This window comes from Glycine soja, chromosome 17, assembly GCF_004193775.1.
Source record: "Glycine soja cultivar W05 chromosome 17, ASM419377v2, whole genome shotgun sequence".
NCBI lineage: Eukaryota > Viridiplantae > Streptophyta > Magnoliopsida > Fabales > Fabaceae > Glycine > Glycine soja.
In genome coordinates, this window is record NC_041018.1 from 33847015 (window position 1) to 33857961 (window position 10947).

At 33.7% G+C, this 10947-nt stretch overlaps 1 pseudogene; it reads right to left on the bottom strand.

The window, feature by feature from the left end:
• Window positions 1-5346: 5346 nt before the first annotated feature.
• On the bottom strand, window positions 5347-10668 carry LOC114392701 (annotated as a pseudogene).
• Between the last annotated feature and the right edge of the window lie 279 nt (window positions 10669-10947).

Genomic DNA, 10947 nt, shown 5'->3' on the forward strand with positions numbered 1-10947 from the left:
TTAGACAACTTGCACCACATCCAAATGTTCGAGAATGTAGCTTACTCATTAAAGAACGTCTACTAATCAGCCACAATATCAACTCTCAACTGTACCACAAGTCGCAACAATTATTATCAATGAAGATGTAGAATCAATGACAAGTGGTCAGGATATAAACGTGGCAAGACATGATAAAAATTTAATGAAGATTCAAGAGACTATGGGATACTATAATCCTTTTCAATATCCTTTATTGTTGCCTTTTGGGACATATGGTTGGGACCTCAATACAAAAAATGATAATGGACAAAATATCTCATGTTGTGAATAATATAGCTATATACTTCAGGTAAATAACATTGTTTTGTACAATATTGTAACTATATTTGTTAAAAATATAATATAAAATACTAAGTGATAAATTTGTTCATTATAGATTCGTCCAAATGATCAATCCAAATTGTTACAAGTGGGTTAATGTTTACAACAATATGTTGTAGATAACTATGTCAAAATTGAAGCAGGGAGGTTAAAGTGGAATCAAAATCATCAAAATAATATTCGTTTTGAAGTTTATCAAGGCCAACAAGATGCTTTGCATGTAGGAGAAAATATTGCAGCTTACTATCAACATACATTCATCGTGATTATACAAAAAATCAATTACATCAATTAACATCTACACGTTCAATTTGTTATTGTAGAAAATGTTGGACAAAGAACAATATTACCATCACCATTTATTGGTAGTCGTCCGAGACCTGACACAACGTTATGAAGATGGTATGACTATTTTTCTTCATGATGGTAAACTTTATATTTTTATTACAATGACGTGTAATCCTTCTTGGAGTGAAATATCCTCTGATCTTGTCACTCATCAAACACCACAAGATCGTCCTGACTTGTTAACAAGAATGTTTCGAGCAAAATTTGAGCAACTAAATGATGATGTGATTAATAAAGGTGTCCTTGAGAAGGTTAAAAGTTACATGTATGTGATAGGATTTCAGAAACAGGGACTACTTTATGTACACATGCTACTAATCTTAGACAGTAATGGAAAATTACGAGATCCACAAGAGTACAATAGCGTGGTGAGGATAGAAATACCAAAAATTGAAGAGGAATCATAGTTGCATAAGGTCATATTAAAGCATATGATACATGGACCTTGTGAAATACTTAATCCAAAATCTCCATTATGAAGAATGTTTAGTGCACAAAAAGGTATCCTAAATAGTTCTCCGAAAAGACACGACAAGGTAATGACTGATATCTAGAGTATAGAAAATGATTTGGGGAATCAATATCTGTAAATAGAAATGACTGTTGATAACAAATGAGTAGTTCCTTATAACCCTTGGTTGTTGTTGAAATATGATTGTCATATCATCACTAAAAAAATTACATTTTACAACAGCGAAACAACGACAGTTTTAGAGACGTACATCTTAAATATGCGTTCAACGACAGTTACTTATGTAACCGTCGTGGAATGCTTATTGCCATAACCTATTGTTTGTTGCTTACTTCGAGCGAGTGGTGTCTCTCCTTCTCTCTCTCACACACACTATCTTTCTCTCTCATCCAAATCTTGCAGCAATGGAGTGCTCCCACTCCACGCGAAGAGTTCAAGTACATGGCAAAGCTAGCGGAACAGGCTGAGCGCTACGAGGAGATGGTGGAGTTCATGGAGAAGCTCTCTGCCTCCGTCGAGAGTAAGGAGCTGACCGTGGAAGAGCGCAACCTCCTCTTTGTCACTTACAAGAATGTGATCAGCGCACCATGCCTCCTGGTGCATCATCTCCTTGATCGAACAAAATGAGGAGAGTCACAGCAATGAGGACCACGTCGTTGTCATCTGCGACTGTCTCTCCAAGATCGAGGCTGAGCTATCCAAAATCTACGACAAAATCCTCAAACTCCTCATCACGTGCCTCGTCCCCTCCACCGCCTCTAGCAACTCCAAGGTACCTTGTCGAGTTCATGACCGGTGTCGACCACAAAGAGGCCGTAAGAGCACGCTTTTGCCTACAAAGCTGCTCAGGTTTGCTTTTTCTTTTTTCTTTCAATTTTTTGATTTTTTTTTTTTGCAAAGTAGATCTGTTTACTATTTGACTGATTTTGTGTATGTTATTTTCTGCTCGTAAGCCAAGGAGATGGGCAAAGAGTAATTTAGAAAAAAATGTGTGTTAAGTAAAATAAGTTATTCATTTAGGACTAAAATTCTCGAAGTATCTTTATAAATATGGAATGTCATGATTGGGTTATTTTTCATCTTCGTTTTGTTTCTATATGGAAAATCTGCTGCTCCAGTGACTAAGGAAGAGCTTGGAAGGGCTACTTGGACTTTCCTGTCAAGGATGGATACATGATGTCTTCTGGACAACCAGTCGAGGATTACATTGACTCAGCAGTGAGACATGTGCTACTAAGATAGGTTTGTTTTTTTTTCTCTCTCTCTCTTCATAGCCACCTGATAGATTTTCTTTCAACACTAGGATTTTCATGTTGTTGGCTCATTTTCTTTCTTCATGGATTAATGTTGCTAAATGCTAATATATTTTTCTTCATTGTCCTATAGGGTGTTCTTGGTATCAAGGTTAACATCATAATTGATTGGGAACCTAAAGGGAAACAGGTCCTAAAACTCCCCTTCCTGATTTATTTTTTCTAGTTGAATGATAGATTACCTAATTATTTGTAGTAAGTAATCTAGTATTCTGTGCAGGTTTGTGGATTAGAATGGAATCGACATCACAAGGAGCTTTTAAGTGGTCATGGATTTAGTACAAGTGCATCTCACAACCAACTTTGTATGTGGAAGTATCCATCCATGACTAAAGTGGGAGGCTTGGACTATTGCGCTTTCAGGGTCGTCCATCTATGTCAGATTTGCTGCAAGTCATAATTTAAACTCTAGCCACCAATGCACCATGGTCCAATGTGAATTTTTTAAGCTTACAATGTATGGCATGCAATTAGCAATATAGCATTCGATGTTAGTGTTTGGATATTGTTTCTATACAATTAGCAATAACAATGTCTATTCATCTTGTCGAGTAAACTGGGTTATGATATTAATCAGTGCAAATTGGTAAGTATGGTGTCACCTTATATGCCTTTTGTTTTGAATGAAAATTATTATGGTTTGTAAACAACCTCTGGATTTGGTGGTATGCAATGTCTTTCAGGTAAATAATTTGTCCATATAAACTTAACTTTCTGCAAAAATAACAGTGAGGAGTAGCATGTGCCTAAAGGTGGACTTTACTCTTCCTTGTCAACACTTCTCTAATTCCCATTCTCTTGAGCTGTAAGCAGTGATAAAATAAAGAATACTCTTAGGTAGGATTTTTGTATTTATTCATTAGTTGAGTTATACTAATGCTGATCATATATTATTCATCAAGAATTAGTGTTTTTCTTAAAAAGAAAATCAAGAATTAGTGTTAGTTTATTTATATGCTCTAATTCCACTCTCATTCTTAATTTTAGTAACATTAATTTGAAGAAAAATAAATTAAATTAATGTCGTGTCATCTGCATATGTGGGGCCATAGCTGACTTTTGCTTTAGTGTCTTTGTGGTCCGCCATGGTAGTAACAACAAGATGGCGTTGTGCCGTTTGTCCTTTGATTTTGTACTAGTACACTTAGCTTATGATAAAGTTAATTTAGTAACAAAATAAAATCATATGATCACAAGTCAATTTTCTTTTTCCTTTTTTTTTAAGTTCATAGAGACTGTTACTACTCTTTTAATCATTTTCACCTTTTAATTATGAAGCTAATCATGATATATACATTGCTAATAACAAATATCTTTCTTCTCTTTTTTTTTCTTTTTTTGTGACAATGAATTCTAATGAGTGTTTACTGATAAGAATGCAAGAGATATCCCTGGATTACCATTTCACCGTAGAGCAAGAAGTTCGATCAGCCACTCACGCCTTCTTCGGTTTCAATGGTAATTCATTTGATTACTTTCATTTAATTACTTATAGTTCTTAAAGATTTGTCAAGTGACTGATTTCTGTAAATATAATGACCCCAATGTAACATTTTTATGAGAAATGACCTATTTTAGGTAGTTAGTTGTCCTATCACTGATTACTTACTCAAATTCCTTGAAAAGTTGCTTTTTGACATATGATGACATTGCTTGAAATCCCAGTTATATGATGCTAATAATATAAACTTTTTCTGTTTGTCAGGGTGATGTTCAAAGAGTTCATTTGTTGGATGACACTATTAGTGGAGTTCTATTGTTGGAACTGTTCAAGAGAGATGGGATGGGAACAATGGTGGCTAGGTATGCAAATTTTGCCCTCTATCTTTGGAAAGAAATTCTCATTCTTATGAAATATTTTGTCTATGAGTTGGTAACTAGGTGGTGAGAGTAAGAGCAAATTAGGTAAGTTGTATCCTTCGTTCATTCATCATTTGTTCCGTTTCTTGATTTTATAAACCATAATTTTAGTTGGTATCCTTGTATTGGTTATATCAGTGAGATTCAAACTTGTCTGTAGTTGTGTATGATGAGCTAATGGTTGCATGGATGTTTGTTAAGATTGGAGGATCCAAATATTTGATTTGGATCTCTAGACCATTCTTCTTTTTTCCTTTTTAATGAAACCATTGACTAGTTAGTTGAAATAACTGGCTATGTTAGTGTTAAAGATTAAAGAGAACAACAAACGGGTTAAATTCTACTATTCCTTGACAATATATTATACCCTTGAAGAAATTTTTGCTTGCTTTTATTTTCAAAACCCAAAAATAAATTAGTACCAAAATGTTCACGAGGTTTCCAATGCTGTTACCTAATAGTAATAAACTATATGTGGCAAATTATTGATGGTGCTATACATGATTGATATAATGATATCTTTTTCTTTTCTTTTTATCTAATTCTATTTATCAAACTCTTTATCTTTATTTGCTTGCCATAAATTAATTTTGCAATGACCTTTATGAAGGCACCTGGATGGCTCAAGTAACCACTACTAGAATTATTGCATTTTACGTCGGTTAAATCGCTTATTTTACGATGGTTTTGAACCGTCATATAAACGGGCGTCATAAAAAGAATTTTTTTTACGATGATTTGGGCAACCGTCTTTGTCTGTTGAATTTTTTACGACGGTTATTCAAATATCCGTCTTAAAAAGGTAATATTTTATTAGGTATACTAAGACGGTCATTACAGAAACCGTCTTAGTAAGTCTTCTCATTAAATGGGTATCTACGACGGTTATTTTATAACCGCCTTAGTAAATCATGTATATTAAGACAATTATTCAATGACCATCTTTGTATGTGTTGCTTTTCTACGATGATTGTTAAATAACCGTCGTAATATGTCAAATATACTTTTTTTGTCTATATTTTTGGTTGGTCTCCATGTACATTAATGTTCATATGGCAACCTAAAATACATCATTTTGAACAATTATAAAATCAATTTCAACAATTATAAAAGTACCATCATCATCATTTACAAGTGTGTACCCTTTGAGGATTTATCCCTGCAGCAGCAACATATAGATCAAGCTTCCCAACAACCATACCAAGTCCCAAGCTTTCTGCTCCCATCAGTAACTACAATCATATCAACCTGAAAAGAATATCAAGGGAGATGTTCAATTTGATACTTCAACAATTTAGTATATATCAAAGTATTATACCAGGTCATAATTTGGAAACAAATCCAATGAAAGATGAAAATTGGTATCACATTTTCAAGCAAATTCACGTGCTAATGACAAAATTTTAATTATTCAATAATAATTCATAAATAAAATTGTTCCATGTATCCATTAATTTGTCAAAATATTGCAATCTTCCATCAAATGAAATGGGAACCAACAATGATATATTGCTATATGAATCAAGAATATAAGTGACAAGCCAAAAGCATAACACAATTTCTCCAATAATTCTCTCTTTCAATATAGATAAGAAAGAAATACTGCCAAAACAAATGGGCAATTCTAGCTAGAAACTGATCCTTTGGCAACTATTGCCTTTTGTTTGATATAGGAGTAGTGTGTGATAAGAGAAGTTATGCCTTTTGGCAGCTATTTATTTGTTTGGTATAGGAGTAGTGTGTGAGACAGAAGTATGTGGACTATTTAAATTTTGGCACTTAGCTAGAGGTGCAGGAAGTAAAAATGAAGGTGCAAGAAGTAAAAGTCAACATGTTATGTACTGTGGCCACAAAGTTTTGATTTCCTATAAATATAACTTGGTGTGATAAGTTGGTGTTATGATCCACTTGTTTGATTAACGGTAAAACCATCGGATTTAACCAACTCTTAGTAAAAAAAAATGAAATATTTTGTTAGAGTCTTGCATTTAACCAACTTTTAAAAATTTCTTAAATAAATTATGATTGTTTGATTTTAAAAAAAAATTATTGTTAACTTTGAAAAATTACAATAACTACATAATTTTATAAAAAAATTACAATTATATCATAAAATATACTAACCTAATTTTTTTTTACTAGTTAACTATTTAAATTTATTTTAATTGTTTTTACTAGTTAACTATTTAAGAGACTAAAATTAGTCAAAAAAATTTCAGGAAGTAAAAAAGAAATTACTAAAACTTTTAGTAACTAAAGAAAATAGTATACTCTTATTTATTTAAAACACCTAAAAAATAAACAATTTTAAAAGAGTAAAGACATGATATGCATTGTACATTGAGACCTAAAAAAAAAGTTTAATATAAAGTTAAACCAAAGAATAGTTAACGTGAATGTATATTGAGACCAAATAAAATTTAACGGCATAGCATTTTTTTTTTCTAGAGCAAACATGCCTCGAGTGCGAGTGTGTCTGGCAGATTAAATAACATAGTCAAGAAAAATATATATTAAATTGGACTCCAACAAAGTCAGGAGTCAGACTTAAAAGAAACAAGTAAATAAAGGAAAATATAATAAAAGACTATTTTAACTCACTAGCGCTATCCAACCACCCTTAGCGCACCTTTTGACTCACTAGTACTGTACAGGTCCCTCTCAGCTTATAATAAAAGACTATTTTCTTATATACCTTTATTACTACCTATGAAAAATCAAAGGATTTCATTGCCATCAAATAGATACATACATTGAGATCGAAATATATATAAAAAGTTGCAGAGAGACAATATATAATTTAGAATTTGAGAATGGGAGAGTGGAACCTGGATGACATGGTTCCTGAAAGATATATGTCATGCAAAAGCTATATGGCATCAAAAATAGTCCTGGAGTTGTATTTTCACTACCCTGCAGTGGGCCAGTAACAATATATTATTGACAAATTTAATGCCACAAACTACATTAATTAATTTACCTAATTTTAAAAAGAGTAATGTTAGTATCATTTCAATAATTACAGTAGGTGTCCAATTTAATTTATTTATAAAATAATTTGAGGATATAACTTTTTTATATTATTTTATTGCTATTATATATATGCTTAAGTCGAAATTGATCTTAGGTGGTCAAATTAATAACAAGCTCAAGCTTTATATCTCTAATTAAAGAGTAGTCTCTAGAGTAAATTGATGTTGAGAATAAATGAGATTCTTCAACAAGGGAAGGTTGGATGAAGGACTAAATAATAATATGTTATTGGTTTCAATTTGGTGTAGCTGAACACACCAACTTAAAAAGAAGATAAATAAATTTGAAACTTGACGTAATAATTTTCACCACAATATCAAGTCATCCAATATAATAAGCAAAAATTATAACAGAACTTTAATAACTGACATTATCATTGAGACAAGCAATCTACAATCCTGTGCATCTATTTACAAAATCTGAAATGGAAGAAAGATTACCAGAAGAATTCCAATAATATTGGTTTTTTCTCCTGCATAAACTGGAACTCTACTACGACCAATTGTCATTATTGAATTCAGTGTCTCCCTTCAGCACAGACACAAAGGACACGGTTAGAAAAAAAGAAGACATAAGAATAGTGGACAAAACAATAAATAATTCACAAACCCACAAATTTAGAGTTGCTTCCAGATCAAGGGAAATGCCTTTGATATAGGAGTCATGGCATCTTTTGCAGTTTTTTCTGTCAATTCAAGTGCACCGGTTATAATGGTTGTCTCTTCGTGAGTTATATCTCCTCCTTTACCAGCCTAGAAAATAGAACAATCGTATAGCCTAAATGTTACATCAGAGCACAAACCAGAGTCATATTGAAAGAATTGGAACACAAGTAATAAAACCTACATCAAAATATTACAGAAGCACATCTTAAAGCATTCAAATGAATATAAAGGCAATAGTTTTATTAATCCTCTAAAACTTGGACTTCCAAAATTCAATAGTTCATACCTCATTTCCATGAAAATTCACAAAAGTCTTGAGCTCTGCCGTCTTCAAAAGGGCAGCATGTCCTTTGCCCAACATCCAATCAAGAACCTGAAAATTTACAATCTCCATCAGGTATCTTGTTACACATAGCTATCATACATTTTTGTTTGTTTGTTTTCACACATATCCTTTTTTTAAGGCAATCCTATCTGAGACACTATTGTCAAACAGGAAACATGGACACCTCTTGCAATTATTCAAACCTTGATTTGTTACGTTGAGGAAGACTAACCACTTTCGTTAAACATACCCTTGTTGATAGTAATCATACATATCAACATTATAAGCATACCTTTCTGATTGGATAAGAAAAAAGGAAGAAAACTATAAGAAGAACACAAACAAGTGGAGCCAGCGTTGCTCCAACCGTCAATCCATATCTTGTACAAATTGCTTGCGGCAATATCTGCATCAATCAGGGAACAAGGAACCTTAAAAAAAATAAATTCAATTAGCTTCATTGATCAAGCTTATAAACAAATAAGTTACCTCTCCAAACATGAAGATGAGTATGACCAAAATCAAGATTGCCGCAGCGGGATGCACCAGCGAATCAAGAAAAATGGGAAGATCCTAAATTAGAAACATTAAAATCAAGCACAGTCAAATAAAAGTAATGAAATAATTGAAGAAGGGATGAGAAAATAACAAGACCTCCATGGCTAAGGAGTTTCCAATTAAAAGCGTGCAAAGCAGAAGATGCTGGTACTTAACCACCAGATAAATTTTCGGTGTAGAAAGAAGAAAATAATGAAGAGTAAGAAGCAATAGTGAACACATAAATAGTTCACACCAACAAACCAATCAAATCAACAAAAACAAAAATAAACTACATGTTAATCCAATTTAATCATAATTAACACATAAATTAAATAACTCAGAAATAAATCGAAGAACCAAATTTAAATGTTCACTTGTTAGAATTAGAGTCTCATCTCGATAATATTAATGTGTGATAATTTTACTACAAAACTTGATAAAGGTCATCGAAGTAAAACTTTATATTATTGTTAGACTTTGGATCATTTGCAGGAGGATACTCATCTGAAACAATCTCACTCTTCTCCGAAGGAAGATAATATAATCCATGCTGCTTACGGTGCTCAATCAAGGATGTGGATTCCTTCAATGGCCCTGACTCTTCATTTTTCAAAACATTGATATCAACATTGTGCTTCAACAGATAATCTAAAAGGTAAAATTCTCCACATGCAGCAAGAGTGTGCTGAGGAAGCCATTTATCCTGAAAATAATAGCAGTATTGACCATTAAAAAAAGTATTGAAAGTATTCACCAAAGACTAAGTGAATCAGAACCTTTTTCCCTCCCTATACCTTTATCATCATTCTCTCTCTCTCTCTCACACACACACACACAAAATGCAGCAAGGTTTCTATGGCCTAATTAATCATTACAGGAAGACTGACAACATCAACATTCACTGGGAATATGGGATTACTAAACAACAACAACATTGGTCGAGCAAAAAATCACAAGAACTTAACCATGAAGGTGAACTAGGGAGTTTTTCTTTTCCAATAACAATAAGAATATAACAATGGTAAAATATGAGTCATTGTTCCTCTGACACATAAAACTTACTGAAGTAACAGCTGCCAAGTCTAGTATTCTCTTCCAAACCCCTCCCATAAACAGCCCATCTAGGGTTCTTAGGCTCTACACGTTCATCGACGTTCAATTCAGGTTCAGCCTCAGCCACCTCTTCACCACCGCGATTGAATTCAGGTTCAGCCACAGGGACATTTTGGTCCACCGGAGAACAAGAGGCATAATTGAGAAGCTTCATCTGAGCCAATTTGGCCTCCTTGTAAGCCTTGTAGTCATCTAAATGCTTGAAGCAAACTCTAACCGCGTCGGGGTACTTATCGAAAACTCTCAAAACAACGGCGATTGCCCTCTTCATAACGAAAACCCTAGCGGTGGAGAGCAATTTGAAAACCTCTAGGGTCAAATCACGAGCGAGGTCGAAAGTAGCGATCCACGAGAAAAAATCGAGGGTGAGGCTTACCTCAAAGTCGTTGGTGGAGGAGAGGTCCTTGCAGAGCTGGTTGGTAATGAGGAAGAGCACCAGAGTGTCATCGTGGAAGGACTGCGACACGGAGGAAGGAGGAAGCCGGAGGAGACAAAGGGGTTACGGAGGAAGGAGGACTTGGCGGCATCGGTGTGGAGGGAGGTGGTAAGGAGGGGGAGGTTGAGGGTGAGGGAGAGGAAGAGTCTACGGAAGCTTCTGGATATAGGGCGCACAAAAGTGGAATGCTAAGCGTCAAAGAAATTACGCAAATTTCAAAGACGGTTTTCCAATAAAACCGCTTTTGAATATTTAATTTCTAGGTCGGTTTTCATAAAACCGCTGTCATATAATTTTTATTATTTACAAAATTGCCATATGTGACATTCTAAGGCGATTTTACATAACCGTCTTAGAATGTGTGTCGTAAAAAATTCCTTTTTTAGTAGTGAACAGATTTTTTTGGAATAAAGCAACTTATCCAGTCTGGAGGAATCTGACATTATATTTGATTAATTATAATAGAAATTATAGTCTCA